Genomic DNA, 21521 nt, shown 5'->3' on the forward strand with positions numbered 1-21521 from the left:
TTGGGGCCTAAATGCAATTTTGGAAAACGCATATTTTTCCTAAATTCAAATAAAATATCAAAAAACTCCGAAATAAAATCTTATTTGATTTTATTATTAGATCCTTAATATTTCTTTATTTTGGGAAAGTCATTTTATTAACTCTCTCATATTTTTGTAATAGAAATAATTGATGATAAAATAAATAAAATCAAATGATCCTAGTCCCAAAATTTGAGAAAACTCAAATATGAAAATAAGGAAATCCCCAACTCTCTCCGTGGGTCCTTGAGTTGCGTAGAATTTCTAGGATCAAAACCAAAAGAAAATAAAATATGATATGCATTGATGATCTAATGTATAACATTCCAAATTGAAATTTTGGGATGTTACAAACCTACCCCCCTTAAGATGAATCTCGCCCTCGAGATTCCGGTTGGCTAGAAAATAGGTGAGGGTGGTCCTTGAGCAAATCTTCCTCTCGTTCCCAAGTGGCTTCGTCCTCCGAGTGGTGGCTCCACTAAACCTTACAGAACTTGATAACCTTGCTGCGGGTGACTTTGCTGGCAAACTCGAGAATCTTAACTGGTTTCTCCTCATAGGTCAAATTGTTATCCAACTGAATTGCTTCCAACGACACTGTGTCTCTCAATGGTATGTCAGCCATCTCCGTGTGACACTTCTTCAACTGAGAAACCTAAAATAAATCATGAACTCCTGGCTATTCTTCGGGTAATTCCAACTTGTAGGCCACTTCTCCCATACGCTCCAAAACTCGGTATGGTCCTACAAATCGGGGCGCTAACTTTCCCTTGACTCCAAAATGCTTACTTTCCCGAAGTGGTGATACTCGAAGGTAAACTCGGTCTCCGACTTCATAGACTGTCTCCTTGCGTTTAGAATCTGCGTAGCTCTTCTGCCTGGACTGGGCTACCTTGAGCCTATCGCGAATCAACTTCACCTTCTGTTCAGACTCCTTAATCAAATCAGGTCCAAACAACTGGCGGTCTCCAACCTCGTCCCACAACAATGGTGTCCTGCACCTCCTTCCGTACAAGGCTTCGAAAGGGGCCATTTTCAAACTAGTTTGATAGCTGTTGTTGTAAGAAAACTCTGCATATGGCAAATTGTCATCCCAACTTGATCCATAATCTAGCGCACAAGCTCTCAGGAAATCCTCCAAAATCTGATTGACTCTCTCGGTCTGTCCATCTGTCTGTGGATGAAAAGCTATACTGAACTCTAGCCTGGTACCCAAAGTCTCGTGCAACTGCTTCCAGAACTTTGAGGTAAACTGGGTTCCTCTATCTGATACGATACTCCTCGGAACTCCATGCAAACAAACGATCCTGGTCATGTATATCTTGGCCAACTTAGCACTGGTGTATGTGGTCTTTACTAGGATGAAATGTGCTGCCTTCGTCAACCGATCAACTACAACCCAAATTGAGTCATAGCCGGAACGAGTCCTTGGTAATCCCGTGATAAAATCCATGCCTAACTTATCCCACTTCCAGTTGGGTATCGGCAATGGCTGTAGCAATCCTGCTGGCTTTTGATGCTCTGCTTTTACTCTTTGACATACATCGCAAACTGTTACATACTCCGCAATGTCTTTCTTCATTACGGTCCACCAGAATGTATCCTTCAAATCCAAATACATCTTGGTATTTCCTGGGTGAATCGAATACGGTGAATCATGTGCTTCTTGCAGAATCAACTTCCCGATCTCCGGGTCATTGGGCACATATACATGGTCTTCAAACCATAGGGTATCGTGTTCATCCTCACGAAAACCTTTAGCCTTTCCTTCGCTCATTTTCTCTTTTATAGAGGCAATCTCCTTGTCATTCTTCTGAGCTTCTCTGATTCTATCCATCAAAGTTGACTGAATCTCCAATGCTGTTACATAGCCCCTCGGAACAATTTCTAAACATAGTTCACAAAGATCCTTGGCTAACTCCTTTGGCAACTCTCCCGTCATTAGTGCATTGACATGGCTCTTACGGCTTAATGCGTCAGCTACCACATTAGCCTTTCCGGGATGGTAATGCAATCTCATATCATAATCCTTGATGAGCTCCAACCATCTCCTTTGTCTGAGGTTTAACTCCTTCTGCATGAAAATGTACTTCAAACTCTTGTGATCCGTGTACACCTCACAATGGTTTCCAATAAGGAAATGTCTCCATGTTTTCAATGCATGCACTACGGCTGCCAACTCCAAATCATGCGTGGCATAATTCAATTCGTGGGGTTTCAGTTGTCGTGAAGCATACGAAACAACTCTTCCCTCCTGCATAAGCACTGCTCCAAGTCCTCGACGTGAAGCGTCACAATATACCTCATAATCCTTGGTCTGGTCTGGCAAAATCAACACTGGTGAGGTGACCAAACGCTTCTTCAATTCCTGGAAACTAGCCTCACACTCTTCAGTCCATATAAACTTAGTATCCTTCTTCAGCAATTCTGTCATAGGCTTCGCAACCTTCGAGAAGTTCTCGATAAATCTCCGGTAGTATCCTGCGAGTCCAAGAAAACTCCGGATCTCTCCAACTGTTGTTGGTGCTTCCCAATTGGTCACAGTGATAACCTTGGTGGGGTCAACCGCTATTCCTTCTCCGGATATAACGTGTCCAAGAAATCCCACTTCCTTCAACCAAAACTCACATTTACTAAACTTGGCATATAACTGATGCTCCCTGAGCTTCTCAAGTACTAATCACAAATGTTCTTTATGCTCCTCTTCATTCCAAAATATCATCAATGAACACTACGACGAACTTATCTAGGAACTCCATAAATACTTTGTTCATCATGTTCATGAAATAGGGAGGTGCGTTAGTCAGAACAAATGACATAACGGTGTACTCGTACAACCCATACCTGGTGGTAAAAGCCGTCTTAGGTATATCCTGCTCTCGAATCTTCAACTGATGATATCCTGATCGCAAATCAATCTTGGAAAACACCTTTGCTCCTTGCAAGCGGTCAAACAGATCATTGACCATCGGTAGTGGGTACTTATTCTTGATGGTTACAGCATTCAATCCTCGATAATCAACAACCATCCTCAAGGATCCATCCTTCTTCTCCACTAGAAGTACTGGTGATCCCCAAGGCGAAGAACTTGGGCGAATATAACCTTTATCCAGTAACTCCTTAATCTGACTCTTAATCTCCTCCAAATCCTTTGCTGGCATCCTGTATGGTCTCTTGGATATCGGCCCTGTGCCTGGCAAAAGTTCAATCAAAAACTCGATGTCTCTATCTGGTGGCATGCCTGGCAAATCTTCAGGGAATACATCAGGAAAATCCTTCAGCACTGGTACTTCCTCCTGCACAACTCCTGATAAGGAATTTACGTGCATCCTCCTCGGCTCATGCCTGGATACATACTTTATCCTTTTCCCTTCTGGGGTAGTAAGCAGAATCGACTTACTGGCGCAATCAATGTTTCCTCCATACATTGATAGCCAATCCATACCCAGAATTACATCCAAACCTTGAGATTCCAAAACGATTAAATCTGAGGGGAAAACATGCTTGCCTATTCCCAGCGGAACTTGAAAACATCCTCGACTGGCCATATACTCTGCTCCTGGTGAGGTTACTAACATGATTTTTTTAGAACTCTAGTGGGCAGGCTATACTTATCCACAAATCCCCTCGATATGTATGAATGCGATGCACAAGTATAAAAAAGAACGAGTGCAGTAAATGACTTAACCAAAAACTTACCTATTACTGCATCAGGCTGAGCTTCAACCTCCTCCACGTTAACGTGGTTCACCTGTCCCCTGTTGAAAGGGTTCGGCTTCTTTCCAGAGCTTCCATTGCCATTCTGGCCTTCAGGACATTCATTGGCATAATGTCCAGTCTTTGAACACTTATAACAGGTGATTTGGCTCAGGTCTCTCTTGGCTGGGGTGGTACGGTTCTGGCCGTTGCTTCCTCCATTCCCATTACCATTTTTGGGGCCATTATGGTTGTGCGAGCTACCTCCTCCATGGGTATGCTGAAAATGAACTCCCGGTTTAGGGGTAAGATGGGGCTTCTGTTGAGCTCCAGAATTGTACTTCCTTTGTCCATACTTCCGCTTGCGGTTTTCAATCTGTTGCTGCTTCCCTTCAATCATAAGAGCACGATCTACCAACTCCTGGTAGTTGTTGAAATTTGCTACCATCAACTGCATGCTCAGCTCATCATTCAGCCATTCCAGAAACTTCTCCTGCTTAGCTGCATCCGTAGCAACGTCATCTGGGGCATAACGTGCTAGTTTACTAAAGTCATCCACATACTGGCCAACTGTCCGTCCTCCTTGGCGCAAGTTGCGAAACTCACGCTTCTTCATGGCCATAGCTCCTGCTGAAACATGGGCAGTATGGAACGCCTGCTCAAACTGATCCCATGTGACAGTGTCTACAGGGTAAGTGGTTGTAAAATTCTCCCACCATGCTCCTGCGGGTCCATCAAGCTGGTGTGCGGCAAATCGCACCTTCTCCGCATCTGTGCAACCTGCAGTGATCAACTCCCTCCCTGTCTTGCGGAGCCAATCATCTTCTACTATCGGCTCGGTGCTACTAGAGAACACCGGCGGATTCAGCCTAAGAAAACGGGTTAAATGATCAACAGGTGGTGGCGGTGGTGGATTGTTGTTGTTGTTGTTCCCCTGATTCTGATTCTGGACTAGTATCTGCATCAATGCATTCTGCTGCTGGATCAACTGGGTGAGCTCCGGTGGAAATCCATTGTCACATCTCGGAGGCATCTGAGGGTTTTTGAAAAGATGAGAATTAAGAATAGAATGAGGCGGCGGCGGCGTCCCGTGGCGGCGGCGGGCAGCGGCGGCGGTGGCGGCTGGCGGCGGCGTCGGGCTAGGGTTAGGGTTAGGCGCGGGTGGGCTGGCGGCAGGGCTATTGGGATGGGGCGGCTCGGGCGGCGGCTATTTGAAGGCTGCTCCCGGGCGGTGTCCCGCTCGGGTACGGCCCGAAGTCGGGTTTTTTAAATAATTACTCACAAAAAAGAAATAAAAAGAAATACTAAACAGACTCCAAAAATCCCGAAATAAATTTTCCCGGACTTCTAAAATCAAGCCCGACGAAGTGAACATTTATTTGGGGCCTAAATGCAATTTTGAAAAACGCATATTTTTCCTAAATTCAAATAAAATATCGAAAAACTCCGAAATAAAATCTTATTTGATTTTATTATTAGATCCTAAATATTTCTTTATTTTGGGAAAGTCATTTTATTCCCTCTCTCATATTTTTGTAATATAAATAATTGATGATAAAATAAATAAAATCAAATGATCCTAGTCCCAAAATTTGAGAAAACTCAAATATGAAAATAACGAAATCCCCAACTCTCTCCGTGGGTCCTTGAGTTGCGTAGAATTTCTAGGATCAAGACCAAAAGCAAATAAAATATGATATGCATTGATGATCTAATGTATAACATTCCAAATTGAAAATTTGGGATGTTACATCCAAGCTATATCCATCCGTCAACACATAACCAAGAAACCTTCAGAAATCGTGTACCTCAACCTTCGAAAAGCATCCGTTATACAAGCTATGGCAATACTCCCGAACTCCCGCCCCAGTACTGGGTGGCGTCGAGGTTATCTCACCAACAACTGCATAAAAGAGATTTTCGATGTCGGCAAAACTCAGGTATTCCAGAACTGCAACGATAAAATTATGACGACAACACCTCGGAGCTCAACTCCCCGGGACACTGCCACAACCCCTAAATGTCAGGAGGCACCAAGAACAATGTTCTCGTCATAAGAATATTGGAACGATCCCATGATACCCACGTGATCCTAATTTTTTTTAGTGAAATTTGAGGCGAGGAAAGACAAAACATCTATGTCAGGAGGCCTCACCAGAGCGACGAAGGGACTAAGGAGTAAAAAGAATCCTACTCTCCGATATATATAATCCTAAGACTCAAAACATTTTTGTTCTAGGCTCAACAACGCCAGCGATTCGATCAAGCAAGGGGCTCCTAAGTCGAGGATGGCTCTGATTACTAACTTGTAACACCCACGATGCGGCTATATCTCCCACGTGTCGAAGCACGACTTAGAGGCATAACCGCATGGTGGTTTTGTCGCAAGAAGGGTCATCTTCACACAATCCCATGTAATGAACAAGAATGCGATAAAGAGTTGGCTTACAACCGCCACTTCACACAATGAACATATAATTCATACATCATTCAGAGTACACACATAGTCCAACTACGAACGAAGCCAAAAGAAAAGAAGATAACCCAACTGCTAGATCCCCGATCGTCCCAACTGGGCTCCACTACTGATCATCAGGAAACAAAACATAGTAATGACCAAGGTCTTCATCGAACTCCCATCTGAGGTCGGTTGCATCACCTGCACTGGTATCATCGGCACCTGCAACTGTTGTGATAGTATCTGGTGAGTCACGAGGACTCAGCAATCTCAAAACCCGCAAGATCAAGACTATTTAAGCTTATGGGAAAGGAAAGGGTAATGAGGTGGAGTTGCAGCAAGCACTAAGCAAATATGGTGGCAAAAATACGCAAATAAGAGCGAGAAGAGAAGCAACAGAACGATCGAGAAGCTAGAAGTGATCAAGAAGTGATCCTGAACTCCTAGTTACGTCAAACATAACCCAAAACCGTGTTCACTTCCCGGACTCCGCTGAAAATAGACCATCACGGCTACACACGCGGTTGATGCATTTTAATTAAGTCAAGTGTCAACTTCTCTACAACCGGACATTAACAAATTCCCATCTTCCACATAACCGCGGGCACGACTTTCGAAAGTTTAAACCCTGTAGGGGTGTCCCAACTTAGCCCATCATAAGCTCTCACGGTCAATGAAGGATATTCCTTCTCCCAGGAAGACCCGATCAAACTCGGAATCCCGTTACAAGACATTTCGACAATGGTAAAACAAGACCAGCAAAGCCGCCCGATGTGCCGACAAATCCCGATAGGAGCTGCACATATCTCGTTCTCAGGGCAACACCAGATTAGACTAGCTACGAGCAAAACCAATCCTCAAGTTTCCCCAAGGTGGCCCCGCAAGCAGCTTAGTTCGGACCAACACTCGAAGGAGCACTGGCCCCGGGGGGGGGGGGGTTAAAATAAAGATGACCCTTGAGTCTGCAGAACCCAAGGGAAAAAGGCTTAGGTGGCAAATGTTAAAACCAAGGTTGGGCCTTGCTGGAGGAGTTTTATTCAAAGCGAACTGTCAAGGGGGTCCCATAAATCACCCAACCATGTAAGGAACGCAAAATATAGGAACATAACACCGGTATGACAGAAACTAGGGGCGGCAAGAGCGGAACAAAACACCAGGCATAAGGCCGAGTCTTCCACCCTTTACCAAGTATATAGATGCATTAATTAAATAAGAGATATTGTGATATCCCAACATAATCCTGTCCGTCATGGAGCAATCTTCAACTTCACCTGCAACTAACAATGCTATAAGAGGGGCTGAGCAAAGCGGTAACATAGCCAAGCAATGGTTTGCCAGGAAGGTTGAAAAAGGTTAGAGGCTGACATGTCAATTTGGGAGGCTTGATAAACAAGTGATGGGTAGCGCAGCATAGCGATAGAACGAAGCAACTAGCAAGCAAAGATAGAAGTGATATCGAGGGTAATGGTCATCTTGCCTGAGATCCCGCAAGGAAGAAGAACGAGTCCATGAAGAAGACAAACGAACGTAGTCGAACGAATCCTCACAACTCCGGAACAAAACCGAAGCTAACAAGAGAAGCAAATCGGAAAGAAGCATACAACATGGTAAACACATAAGCATAATCATGGAATGATGCACAATCAAGTATGATGCATGTCCGGTTTAAAGAGGCATGGCATGGCAAAGTGCAACAAACAATACTACAAGTTAAGTGAAGCTCAATATGAAACGTGTTGCATATTGACAAAACACCACATTGACATATTTAGTTTAATCTTGTTTAAGCTGCCAAACAATATTAAATGTTGTTAAACATGGCAAGAGGTGAAGCATAATTAAACTACCTATCTAGGCAAGTTTAAGTGAGGCCAGAAACAAGAAACAACAATTCCGATAAATCCCCACATGTAAATTAGCAATTGAATGCAACAACAATTTTAAGCATTTAAATGTTGTTATCATGATGCGGATGACATGTGCAAGTTTTATGCATTTTTTATGAAAATGTTGACATGAAGATGATAAGGAGCATTTGGTCACCATGGCGGAACGAAATGGGTGCCACGGCAACGAATCCGAAAATGATGTCACAACAACATATCGGTCCCGGTAGCTCATGGAGATACCGGTACAAAAGAAGTGGGCGTGAGCTTGTCATGCAAGGATGGTGGGGTGCTCCCGGATTCCGGGTTCCCACGGGATTGCGGCATGGCAAACGAGGAACGTGCAAAGACCTCTCTCGGACATGGTGCAAACACGAGCATCTCATACAACACACAAGCATTCGTTCATGGGCGGTCGTCTCGGGGTTATACCTTCAAAGCGTGCATTTTCGGGGCGGATCGAGTTCGGTACGATGTAAAGGAAGTAGTAGTTCTCGTGATGGTAGTGGAAATAGTGGTTCATGGACGTCGTGGAAGTAGTCGTTCACGGCGACGGTAGTGGAAGTAGTGGTACACGTTGTCTTGTCGAATCAACGGCGGTGGTAGTTGTACACTTGACGGTCTTCGGCGACGGTAGTGGTACATCTTGTAGTGGAACTTGGGCGTAATGGTACATGTTTCATAGAGGAACTTGACGCCCACGGGGTCGACGGTAGAGGTACTTGACGCTTGCGATGTGTTGCTTGGGGGCAACCAGGGTACTTGGCAGGTTCCCCACGAAGATGCATCGATGTCGCTCGAAGGAAGTAGCGAGGAGGCGAACGAGGCTGCTAGGACTCGAGCGACGAGTGGCGTGTGGCTGCTGGCGAATGGGGTCCACGCCGACGGGGTCAACGCGGGCTTGCGCGTGGCCTCCAGCGGGACTTGGCGAACAATGCAGAAGCAAGGCAGCAGTGGCACTGCTCCTGCGGCTTGGTGGGTGGCCTGTGATGGAGGTCAACTCCGACGGGGACGGACCGCCAGAGTCAGATCCGGCCGTGATCTCGCCTGATCTTGGGACGAACAACGGAGGGGGTGGACTTGGAACTCCGGATGACAGCGCGACTAGAGCACAGGGAGGCGAAGCAGGCGTCAAGGCAGGGGCGACGGGAGCCGGCGGGGACACGGGGTCGCGCGCTCAATGCGGTGTTGGGAGGCCGGCAGCGCGGTCGTGGGAGACGGATCTGGTGCTGACGAGGCTGCAGCGCAGAGGAGGAGGTGCAGTGCGGGACAGGGGTGACGCTCGTTTGGGCGAAGGCGAGGCGAGGAGGAGGTAGGGGATGGGTCGTCGAGGCTGGATCCAGGGTGGAGGCGCACAGGAGGAGGCTCGAGGCGCGCTGGAGGTGGTGGTGCTCACGGGTGCAAGGCGGTCGGGACTCGCCGTCTGGAGGGGCGACGAGGCATGGCTTCGGGCGCCATGGAAGGCAAGGCGTGGGGCGTGTGTGGAGTGGCGGCGCTGGAGGAATCGAGAGGGAGAGGGGATCGATAGGTGCATGCTAGGTTAAAACAGGGAGCTGGCTGGGCTTTGGGCTTAGAGGCCGGCTGGGCTTCAGGCTCTCTCTCTCTCTCACACTCTAAAGAAAAATAAAACAAAACAGAGATAAGAAAGAAAAGAAAGAGAGGTTAGGGGAAGAAGTTGGACACGTGGATAATTTTCCTGAACTCACAAAAATGTGCTTGTTCCGAGAAAATAGAAAAGGCCATGATTGAAAGATTTAAATTCAAACTCATTTGATTTAAATTCAAATGATTTGAATAGGAAGTGAGGGTTGGGAAGGTCCAAAAAATGTTCGGATTTTTGGTGGAGCTTCGGAATATGATGAAAGAATATATGGCAAGGTTGGAGACCAAGAATTAAGATAACAAAGGCATTGGGATAATTTGCAAGTGTGTTATGGTGATTTCCAAATTAAAGAAATATTTAATATAGCTCCCTAATATTGGGAGGATATGTTATAAAGAGAAGTTACCCTTCCCTCGATTTAAATAGATCAACCATCTATGCAATTTATTAGATGAGTTGCGATGCAAAGATTAATGACATGATGGCATGATGACATGATGCAATGCAAAAATAAAAGAGCAAGCACAAAAGAAACACACGGTGATCACGAAAATATGGAAGTCTTCTGAAGCGTCGGTCTTGGGGCGTTACACCCCGGGTGCCCGGACCCCTTCGACAATGCGTGCGCGCATTTCGGGTTAAATGACCCATGTACCCTCACCTCCTCCCCAATTCCTCCCTAGGCTATAACTACTCCATCCCTAGCTCAAAATTAGGGTTCACAAAGTATTGGATATGATCTAGATAGAGCTTTCCTCATCTACCATTCCTCATGAAGATGACGACCTCCTAGGAGAAGATCCCCTAGTGGATATCAAGACCCCATCTAGGGAAGGATCTATCTAGATCATCAAGACCTCATCTCCTCTTGGATTTGGGATGAAATCTACCTTGTATCTTTGTTCCCTTTGTTGTTCATGTACCTTTGTGTATCTTGTGTGGATTTGAGTCTAGTGGATGTGTGATTGGACTTGTTCTTGAGTGTTCCTCTTGTGATTTCTTCATGTTCTTCCCCATGTTCTCCATGTTCTTCGTGGAATCCCCCTCCAATTCATGAAAGATCACCACTTAGGGACAGCACCCTACAACATCTTGGTATCAGAGCCATGGTTGACACAAATTTGGAGTCCCCCCCTCGTTTTGTAGCCTAATTTTGTTGTTTTTTGTCCCAATTCGAAAATCCCCACCAAAAAATAGCCATAACAAAAGTTTTGCATTTTGTTGGTTCTTGTGAGTTTTTGTTGATTTTGATCCATGAATTTGTTGTTTAGCAAGTGGATCTAGATTCTCCCCAACCCCCACACCATCCCCACCCATGAATCCCACCCAAATTTTGTTTTCCCCAATTTTCCGCCCAAATAGTGCCGCCCCGGGCACCTGGACCTTCTACCCCAGGCACCCGGACCGCCGAGAAAATTTTCACAAAGTTTTTATTGACCCTAGGCGCCCGAACCCCCCATAACCCCAGGTGCCCGCACCTCCTAGTTTCAGCCCATTTCCGAAAGCCGTTTTGGCCATAACTAATTCATTCAAATTCCATTTTTGCGTTTTTATGCTCGTTTGGTACCGATTGACATCCACCATCCCACAAAAATACTCCCACCATCATTTGACTCGATCAAATTTTTGAAAATTTGGCATCTTTTCCTAGACCCTCCACCATATCATCTGCAATACCACCATAGCATTTCGCAACCGAACCTATTTTATTTCCCATTGCATTTGTGGTTGTTTGAGTTGTGATTTGAGTTTCCTAAGGTTTTTCGGCTACTTAGGGACGGTTACTTCTTCATCAACCACCGACAACTTGTAACGAAGTATCGTTACATCGAGTACATCCACCACGAGATTCCGCAACTAAGGATGATCGTCCATCCTTCTTGACCATCTTCAACCGGAAGCAAGGCTGGTTACCCTTGACTTTGTGAAAGGTTAAGTGCGATGAAGGTATCCTTTCCGTCATAATTTTTTTCTTGCTTGCCATTACACTTTGATAGAACCACCATCTTTGCGATTACCTCCATACCTATCGATACTAGCTATCCGAGTATTGTCGGGTTTCACAAAAACTTGTTCACCTTAGTGATACAATATCATAGTGTTGCATCATTTGATATATCATATAGTGCAATTGTTTGCTCCCATGCATATCTCGTGATAATTCTCTCATGTGTTTGGTTGAGGCTCAAAAAGAATAGTGGAAAGTCTTTTAAGCAAGAAAGGAAGATCCAAAGCTTATAAGCAAAGAGTGGAGGATGAAAAGAGATACTTGTGCATGTGGATACATGGAATAGGAGACGTTTTGCTTGCATATATGATTGGTACCAAGTGGTGAATTTTGTCTCTCCTTGTGTTTGTGCAACACGAGCCTAGTCTTCGTTAGAAAATTTTGTCTTGCTCATCCCTAGAGTTGCACAAGCCCCATTATCCCATCGTGTGTGTTTCTTTATTGCCCTCTTCTATATTTGTGATCACTTGCTTTCCATTATGAGTCCTTTGGATTTATTTTAACATTTACAATCTTGGACTTCAGTTTTCTTGAATTTTGTGCCACTTGTCCTAACCAAGCCACTCGATAAGCTTTACTTTGTAGGTGTCAGAGAACAAGTCCGGTAGCAATTCCACTATTCTCTCAATTTGCATCTCGTGACATGGGATACATCCTCAAATTTGGGAAAATGTATCTTGGTATTGTTTATCTCATTTCCTACTCACCTTTGCTTGAGTCTTGTGATGGATAGGCAAAGCACATATACTTCGGTCTACAACCACGACGACGAGTTTGATGCCACGAAAAACTTCATTGATGCCAAGATGGATGCTCAAATGAAGGAGCTCAAAGCCCTCATCAACACCGGCAAGAGGTCTTCCTCATCTCCGAGAAGGCGCTCAAGTGCGCATGCTTCCGAGCTACCATCTCCGGCAAGGTCACATCGCATCGACACCATCACCGACAAGAACGTGAATGTCAAGAGCTCAACACCAACCACCATCCTACGACTTCACCATCTACATTGGCATCTTCGCTAAGCGACTTCAAGGCACCTTTGCCTTTGGACATGCGGCATCTTCGCCAACAAGCACCTCAAGAGAAGCTCCCCAAGCTCAAGTTCGTGCCTTCCACACGCTACTAGGACCTCGACACAGACCATGAGATTCCTTTCTATGGGACTCAAGACCCCGAGGAGTATCTCGAGTGGGAGCGCAAGATGGATGCCTACCTCAAGCTACATCAAGTCCCCTCCAAAGATCAAGTGAATTGTGCCACAAGTAACTTCCATGACTACGTGTCGAAATGGTGGCTTCACACACCTTCGTAGAGCTTCAACATGAGTTGGCCCAAGACGAAGACGGCTATGAGGTGAGAGTTTTTGCCTTCCACCTACACGGAACATCTTCAACGCCAACTTTTATAGGAAGGGGAAAATCCAACTGTTATGCCTGCAGCCCGCACACAAGCGGTACTACTGCTCAGGTGAGCGGCACTACCGCTTGGGGCGGTGGTTCTAGGTGTAGCACTGAGAGAATGCAAGTTCTAGTGCAGTAGTGTCGCTGGAGAGGTACTACCGCTTAGTGTCTCAGGACACAGAGAACTAGCGACAAATAGAGGGAGGCTAGGACAGTAGTACTCCATACAACAGTACTACCACACCTTACTACCGCTTGATACGTCTCCAACGTATCTATAATTTTTTATTGTTCCATGATGTTATATTATCATTCTTGGATGTTTTAAAATCATTTTATAGCAACTTTATATCATTTTTTGGGACTAACCTATTGACATAGTGCCCAGTGCCAGTTACTGTTTTTTGCTTGTTTTTTACTTCGTAGAAAATCAATACCAAACGGAGTCCAAAGGCAGCCAAACTTTTTCGTGATTTTTTTGGACCAAAAGACACAAGTTGGGCCAAGGAAGTACCAAAGGGGGACTCCAAGGGGAGCACAACCCACCTGGGCGCACCTGGGGGCCCAGGCGCGCCCTGGTGGGTTGTGCCCACCTCGGCCGCCTCCCGCACCGCCTATTTGCTCCATAAATACCCCCAATATTCCAAAAACCTTAGGGGAGTCGAGGAAAACACAATTCCAGCCGTTGCAATTTCCAGAAACCACAGATCCAATCTAGACACCATCACGGAGGGGTTCATCATCCTCATTGGTGCCTCTCCGATGATGCGTGAGTAGTTCATTGTAGACCTACGGGTCCATAGGCAGTAGCTAGATGGCTTCCCCTTTCTCTTTTGATTCTCAGTAAACAGTCTTTTGGAGATCTATTTAATGTAACTCTTTTTGCGGTGTGCTTGTTGGAATCCGATGAACTTTGAGTTTATGATCAGATCTATGTTTTTATCCATGAAAGTTATTTGAGTCTTTTGATCTCTTATACACATGATTACTTATAGCCTCGTATTTCTTCTTCGAATCTTTGGTTTAGTTAGGCCGACTAGATCAATTTTTCTTGCCATGGGAAGAGGTGCTTTGTGATGGGTTCGATCTTACGGTTCTCAATGCCAGTGACAAAAGGGGAAATGACATGTATGTATCGTTGCTATTAAGGATAAAAAGATGGGGTCTATTCCTACATGAATAGAACTTGTCTACATCATGTCATCGTTCCTATTGCATTACTCCGTTTCTCCAAGAACTTAATACAATAGATGCATGCTGGATAGCGGTCGATGTGTGGAGTAATAGTAGTAGATGCAGGCAGGAGTCGGTCTACTAATCTTGGACATGATGCCTATATAATGATCATTGTCTGGATATCGACATGATTATTTGAAGTTCTATCAATTGCCCAACAGTAATTTGTTTACGTGCCGTATGCTATTTTTCTCGAGAGAAGCCTCTAGTGAAATATACGGCCCCGAGTCTCTTCTTTATCATATTTGCCTTCGGGATCTATTTTATTCGATTTTATTTTCAGATCTATTAATCCAGAAAACCAAAAATACCTTGCTGCAATTTATTGTTATTTATTTTATCTCGCATTCCCGCGAGATATATTTATCCAATCTACTACAATTTTATCTATCTTTTTACCCAGGAGGATTGACAACCCCTCTTTTACGTCGGGTTGCAAGTATTTGTTCTTTGTGTGCAGGTACCGTTCACATAGTGTTGCGTGGTTCTCCTACTAGTTCGATAACCTCGGTCTCATCGCCGAGGGAAATACCTACCGTAGTTGTGTTGCATCAACCCTTCCTCCTTGGGGAAATACCAACGTAGTTCAAGCCGCATCACCACCCTACTACTTTGGAGGCTGCGAGGGACTACAGAAGCAAGAAGGTAAGCAGTAGTTTGGCGGTAGTCGGTCAGCAGAAGTACCGCAAAGCGGTACTACCGTTGGGAAGGTGTGGTACTACCATCTGGAACGGTACTACCGTGCCCAACTTCCGCCCTACTGCCATCAAAGTGAAAACGAGTCCAGAAGCCCAAATACAAGCGACAGTGCCCGCGACACTAGACCGCGGCAGTACCGCGCAAGTGCTACTACCTCTTGCGAGCTTCAAAATATCCCAAGAAAATAGAAGGATGCAAGAAAGCCAGAAGTGCCATAAATCTGCATATGAGCTCCTAATTGAGCAAACTCAAGTTTGTTCGATAGATGGCAAAAAATACTATCCAACAGTGAATCGAGCAAATTCAAGCAGTTATAGTAAGAAGTGGCAGGAGGAGTATGCCTATGATATAGAGGAGTGAAACCTCTATGAATGAAGAACCGGCAAAAACTCCAACATCAAAAACATCATAGAAGAAGCATGTGAACTCCGTTTTCGATGAACTCAAGGTTTTTATGAAGATGACCATAAGCCACAAATCTCACTAGGAGAGAAACCAAACAACAACCAAGAAATATGATGCAAGGATGCAATGGTTTGAGCTCTCTATGAATGATGCGATCAAGCTACTAACTTGAGAGCCCCCCTTGATAGTACGACACTCGATCCTATAACCCGGTCTCCCAACTACCACCATGAGACCGGTAAAATAGAAAACCTATCACGGGCAACCTTTGCCTTGCACATAGTCCACTTGAGCTAGATGATGACGATCTTGACTTCCTCAAGTTGGACCACCTTTCTTGATCATGTTGGCTTGATGAACACTAGTTGATTGCTCCCCCATAGTCCACTGTGGGTGATCCACTCTTCGGAACATCTTCGCAAGTCCGTTGTCACCACAAGGGATGGCAAGACTCAAGCAAGATCTCTTCTTGATTCTCCACTTGAACTTGCACGCCGCAATCTTTGATGATGACCACCACTTGATGCCATACTCTGTGGGTTGTATGAGATCTTCCTCTTGATGCAAGTACATGGAAACATACCTAACCCCACATAGAACTCTCACATAGACCATGGGGTAATACACAAAGCGTAATGGACAATGCTTACCAAACCATGGGATCACTTGATCCCTTTCGGTATATCTTATATGCTTTGCGTGTTGATCAACTTGATTCACACTTTAACTTAGTCTTGATCAACCTTGTATCATGTCTTCTACTAGACCAATCTTTGGATAATTTCTTGAATAGCATCTTGGTCATTTCATAAACTCCTTGAAACCAACGCATGGACTTCAAGAAATGCCTATGGACAAATCCAACGAATATAACTCAAGGCAACCATTAGTTCATAGGGAACGCCATCAATTACCAAAACCACACATGGGGGCACCATGCTCTTTCACCGGATGCCTAATACGTTTCCAACGTATCTATAATTTATGAAGTATTCATGCCATGTTTGCAACAATTTTATATGGTTTTGGTATGATTTTTAGAACTAACCCGGACTAACATTGTTTTCAATAGAACTATCGTGGTGTCATTTTTTGTGCAGAAATAGAAGTTCTCGGAATGGGCTGGAAATTTATGGTGATTGTTTATGGACCAGAAGAGACCCACGAAGCACCGAAGCTATGCCAGGAGGTGGCCGAGGAGGCCACAAGCCAGGGGGCACGCCCCTATGGCTAGTGGGCCCCTCGGGCACCCCCTAACTTGTTTCCAATGCCAAGTACCCCTATATATATCTCGTAACCTCCAAAAAGAACCCTAGATGAGAAGTTCCGCCGCCGCAAGCCTCTGTAGCCACGAAAAAACAATGGAGAGCCCATTCTGGCACCCTACCGGAGGGGTAATCATCACCGGAGGCCATATCCATCATTCCGGTGGTCTCCATGATGAGGAGGGAGTAGTTCACCCTCGGGGCTGAGGGTATGTACTAGTAGCTATGTGTTTGATCTCTCTCTCCCTCTCTTCCTCTCTCTCTCTCGTGTTCTTAGTTTGGCACGATCTTGATGTATCGCGAGCTTTGTTAATATAGTTGGATCTTATGATGTTCTTCCCCCTCTACCTTCTTCTGATGAATCGAGTCTTGCTCTTTGAGGTTTCGTTATGTTGGTTTGAGTATTGGATTTGAGAACACTTGATGTATGTCTTGCGATGGGATATCTGTGGTGACAATGGGATGTTTTATTGATTCACTTGATGTATGTTTTGGCACTCAACTCACGGATTCTTGAGATGACATTGGGGTAATCTATGAATAGGGGTTGATGAACATTTTCGTCCTACGTTCTCCGACAGAAACTCCGGAGTGATTCATTTTGCACGTTGAGGGATTGTCATATGATTTAATCATGTTATCATTGTTGAGAGAATTTGCACTAGTGAAAGTATGAACCCCAGGCCTTGTTTCAAGCATTATAATATCGTTTTTCCTCACTTTTGTTACTTGCTACCTTGTTGTTTTTATATTTTTAGATTGCAAAAACCTATATCTACTATCCATACTAAACTTGTATCACCATCTCTTTGCCGAACTAGTGCACCTATACAATTTACCATTGAATTGGGTGTGTTGGGGACACAAGAGACTCTTTTGGTTGCAGGGTTGTTTGAGAGAGACCATCTTCATCCTACGCCTCCCATAGATTGATAAACACTACAAAAAGAAGACACATCCGTGACATTTTGGGCTGAACGGATTTATTTTCTGTCATGCTTATGACACTTCTATGACGATAGTTATGACAAAACCCGGTATCATCATAGATGTGGTGGGCTCCTTCTATGACAAAAATCATGACAGAAAATGGGCTTTTCATCCTGGACGGGCCGGAGATGCAGCTGCATGACATTCTTTGGGCCGTCCGTGACAGAAAAAAACGTGGTAGAAGCGAGGGCGAGGAAAATATCGGGGAGTTTGGTTACGGTGGGTGGTCGGGGCCAAGCGATGCATGAAGGTTTCCATGTTTTTCTCGTGTACGCACATATGTGCGAGGCGTTGGCTAACTGAACCCGAGAGATCGCACGTTACTAAACCCGAGTGATCGATCCCTTGGCTATTAACTGAACCCGAGCGATTAATTCACTATTGACTGAACCCGAGTGATTCCTTCGCTATGCTGCTAACTGAAACTGAGTGATCAATCACTGCTGCTGATTACTGAAGCCGATCGAGCCCCCATGCGAGATGTAGCCAGCCGGTGTTGGGTTGCCTCTCAATGAACAGTGACCGTTGCTACCGTGCACGCGGTAAGTAGAACGAGTGGAGAAGTGGTGAGTCGAGCCGGTTGGTTGGCTGTGGATGAACATGCCCCTGTGGTAGTAGGCCATTGCCATTGGATGAACAGGACCCCGAGGAGGCTGCCGCACCCCAGCCGGTTGGGGGTGGATGAACAGGACCCCGTGGAGGCTCTATGAACAGTAGCCGGTGGAGGATGGATGAACAGAAGCCGTGGATGAATAGTAGCCCGTGGAGGCTGGAGGAGGTCGATGGTGGATGAAGAGTAGCCCATGGAGGCTGGAGTGAGGCAGTAGACCGTGGATAAAGAGGACCCCATTTTGACTATAGGCACTCCAACACGAGTCCGTTTCTTCCGTTTTGCGGTACTCCACACCCCTCCCAATCAACAGGACCCCGTTGGACCGTAGGCACTCCAACACAAGTCTGTTTCCTCTGTTCTGTGGTACACCAGACCCTTACCAATGAACAGGACCCCGTTTTGACCGTACGCGTTCGAACAGAAGGCCAGTTTCCTCCATTTTGCGGTACGCCAGACCTCATTTCGGCTGTTCCGTGCAAGCCGGTTGGCTCCCGATGAACACGACACCGTTGCTGCAGTCCGCTGCCTCTCCGTATACACGAGCCCGGGCTGTACGTATGCGCGAGTAGGCATTTGAGATCCCGCCAGTATGTACGTACGTGGCCGTATTTTTTGGCATCTGGTTGTATGATAACCCGCAAGTATACGGAATAATTGTAGCCTCTTTCGATAAGTAAGAGTGTCGAACCCAACGAGGAGCTAAAGGTAGAACAAATATTCTCTCAAGTCCTATCTGCCATTGATACGACTCTACGCACGCTTAGTGTTTGCTTTACCTAGAACAAGTATGAAACTAGAAGTACTTTGTAGGTGTGATAGGATAGGTTTGCAAGATAATAAAGAACACGTAAATGTAAACTAGGGGCTGTTTAGGTAAAGAAGCAATAAAGTAAATATAGCGAGTGTGGAAAAGTGGTGGTAGGAGTTGTGAAATTGTCCCTAAGCAATTGACTACGTTACTAGACCGATAATCATTATTGCAATTCTATTTGAGGGAGAGGCATAAGCTAACATACTTTCTCTTCTTGGATCATATGCACTTATGATTGGAACTCTAGCAAGCATCCGCAACTACTAAAGATCATTAAGATAAAACCCAACCATAGCATTAAATTATCAAGTCCCCTTTATCCCATACGCAAACAACCTACTTACTCGGGTCTGTGCTTTTGTCACTCACACCACCCACCATAAGCAAATCATGAACATATTCGCAACCCTACAGCGGGAATCCCTCACGCTTGCGCGACATGGAGGGCACAACAGGACAGCACCAATAACAAAACATGCAACTCAAACCAATCATAGCAATTCATCAATCACCGGTAGGACAACGAAAATCTACTCAGACATCATAGGATGGCAACACATCATTGGATAATAATATGAAGCATAAAGCACCATGTTCAAGTAGAGGGTACAGCGGGTTGCGGGAGAGTGGACCGCTGAATATAGATGGGGGAAGGTGATGGAGATGTTGGTGAAGATGGTGGAGGTGTTGGTGAAGATCACGGTGATGATGATGGCCCCCCGACAGCGCTCCGGCGCCACGGGAAACAAGGGGGAGAGAGCCCCCCTTCTTCTTCTTCTTCCTTGACTTTCTCCCTAGATGGGAGAAGGGTTTGCCCTCTGGTCTTTGGCTCCCATGGTGTGGGAGGGGCGAGAGCCCCTCTGAGATTGGATATATCTCTCTGTCTCTCTCTGTTTCTGCGTTCTCAGATTCTGCCCCTTCACCGTTTCTTATATATCCGGAGATCCGTAACTCCGATTGGGGTGAATCTTTCGCCCAGATTTTTCTCATAAAATTACCTTTCTTGAGGCAAAAGAAGAGCGTCAACTGCCTTACGGGGTGCCCACGAGAGTCCAGAGCGCGCCTGCCTCCATGGGGCGCGCCCCCTGTCTCCTGGCCCCCTCGGGCATCGTCTCGCGTTGATTTTACTTCCCAAAAATCATAAATATTCCCAAATAATTCTCCGTCCGTTTTTATCCCATTTGGACTCCGTTTGATATGGGTTTTCTGTGAAACATAAAACATGCAACAAACAGGAACTGACACTGCGCACTGGATCAATATGCTAGTCCCAAAAATAGTATAAAAAGTTGCCAAAAGTATATGAAAGTTGAATAATATTGGCATGGAACAATCAAAAATTATAGATACGATGGAGACGTATCAGCATCCCCAAGCTTAATTCCTCCTTGTCCTCGAGTAGGTAAATGATAAAAAACATAATTTTTGATGTGGAATGCTACCTAGCATAATCTTGATCATATGTCTAATCATGGCATTGTTGGGGAACGTAGCAGAAATTCAAAATTTTCTACGCATCACCAAGATCAATCTATAGAGCGACTAGCAACGAGAGATAGGGGAGTGCATCTTCATACCCTTGAAGATCGCGATACGGAAGCGTTGCAAGAACGCGGATGAAGGAGTCGTACTCGTAGCGATTCAGATCGCGGTTGATTCTGATCTAAGCACCGAACAACGGCGCCTCCGTGTTCAACACACGTACATCCCGAGGATGTCTCCTCCTTCTTGATCCAGCAAGGGAAGAGGAGAAGTTGAGGGAGAACTCCGACAGCACGACGGCGTGGTGGTGATGGAGCTCGTGGTTCTCCGGTAGGGCTTCGCCAAGCACTACGGAGGAGGAGGAGGTGTTGGAGGAGGGAGGGGCTGCGCCAGGGGAAGGGTATGGCTGCCCTCCCACCCCCTCACTATATATAGGGGGAAGGGGAGAGGGGGACGGCCCCTCTAGATGGATCTAGAGGAGGGGCGGCGGCCAGGGGAAACCCGAGATGGGTTTGGGCGCCCCCACCACCTAGGAAACTTTCCCCCCAAGCCGGGAGAGGAGGCTGCCCTAGGGGTGGCGCCCCTACCTCTCCAGGTTACGTGAGATGGGGTGGGAGTGGCGCTCAGCCCCTTAGTGGGCTGATGTGCCCCCTCCCCTTGGCCCATAAGGCCCCCCAACACTTGCCGGGAACCTCCGAAACCCCTTTCGGACACGCTGGTCATCACCTGGTACCCCCGGAACAATTCCGAACTCCAATACCCTTCGTTCGATATACCGATATTCACCTCCGGACCATTCCGGAGCTCCTTGTCACGTCCAGGATCTCATCCGGACTCCGAACAACCTTCGGTAACCACATACTATTTCCCATAACAACTCTAGCGTCACCGAACCTTAAGTGTGTAGACCCTACGAGTTCGGGAACCATGCAGACATGACCGAGACAT

This window comes from Triticum dicoccoides, chromosome 2B (genome assembly GCF_002162155.2).
Source record: "Triticum dicoccoides isolate Atlit2015 ecotype Zavitan chromosome 2B, WEW_v2.0, whole genome shotgun sequence".
Taxonomy (NCBI): Eukaryota; Viridiplantae; Streptophyta; class Magnoliopsida; order Poales; family Poaceae; genus Triticum; species Triticum dicoccoides.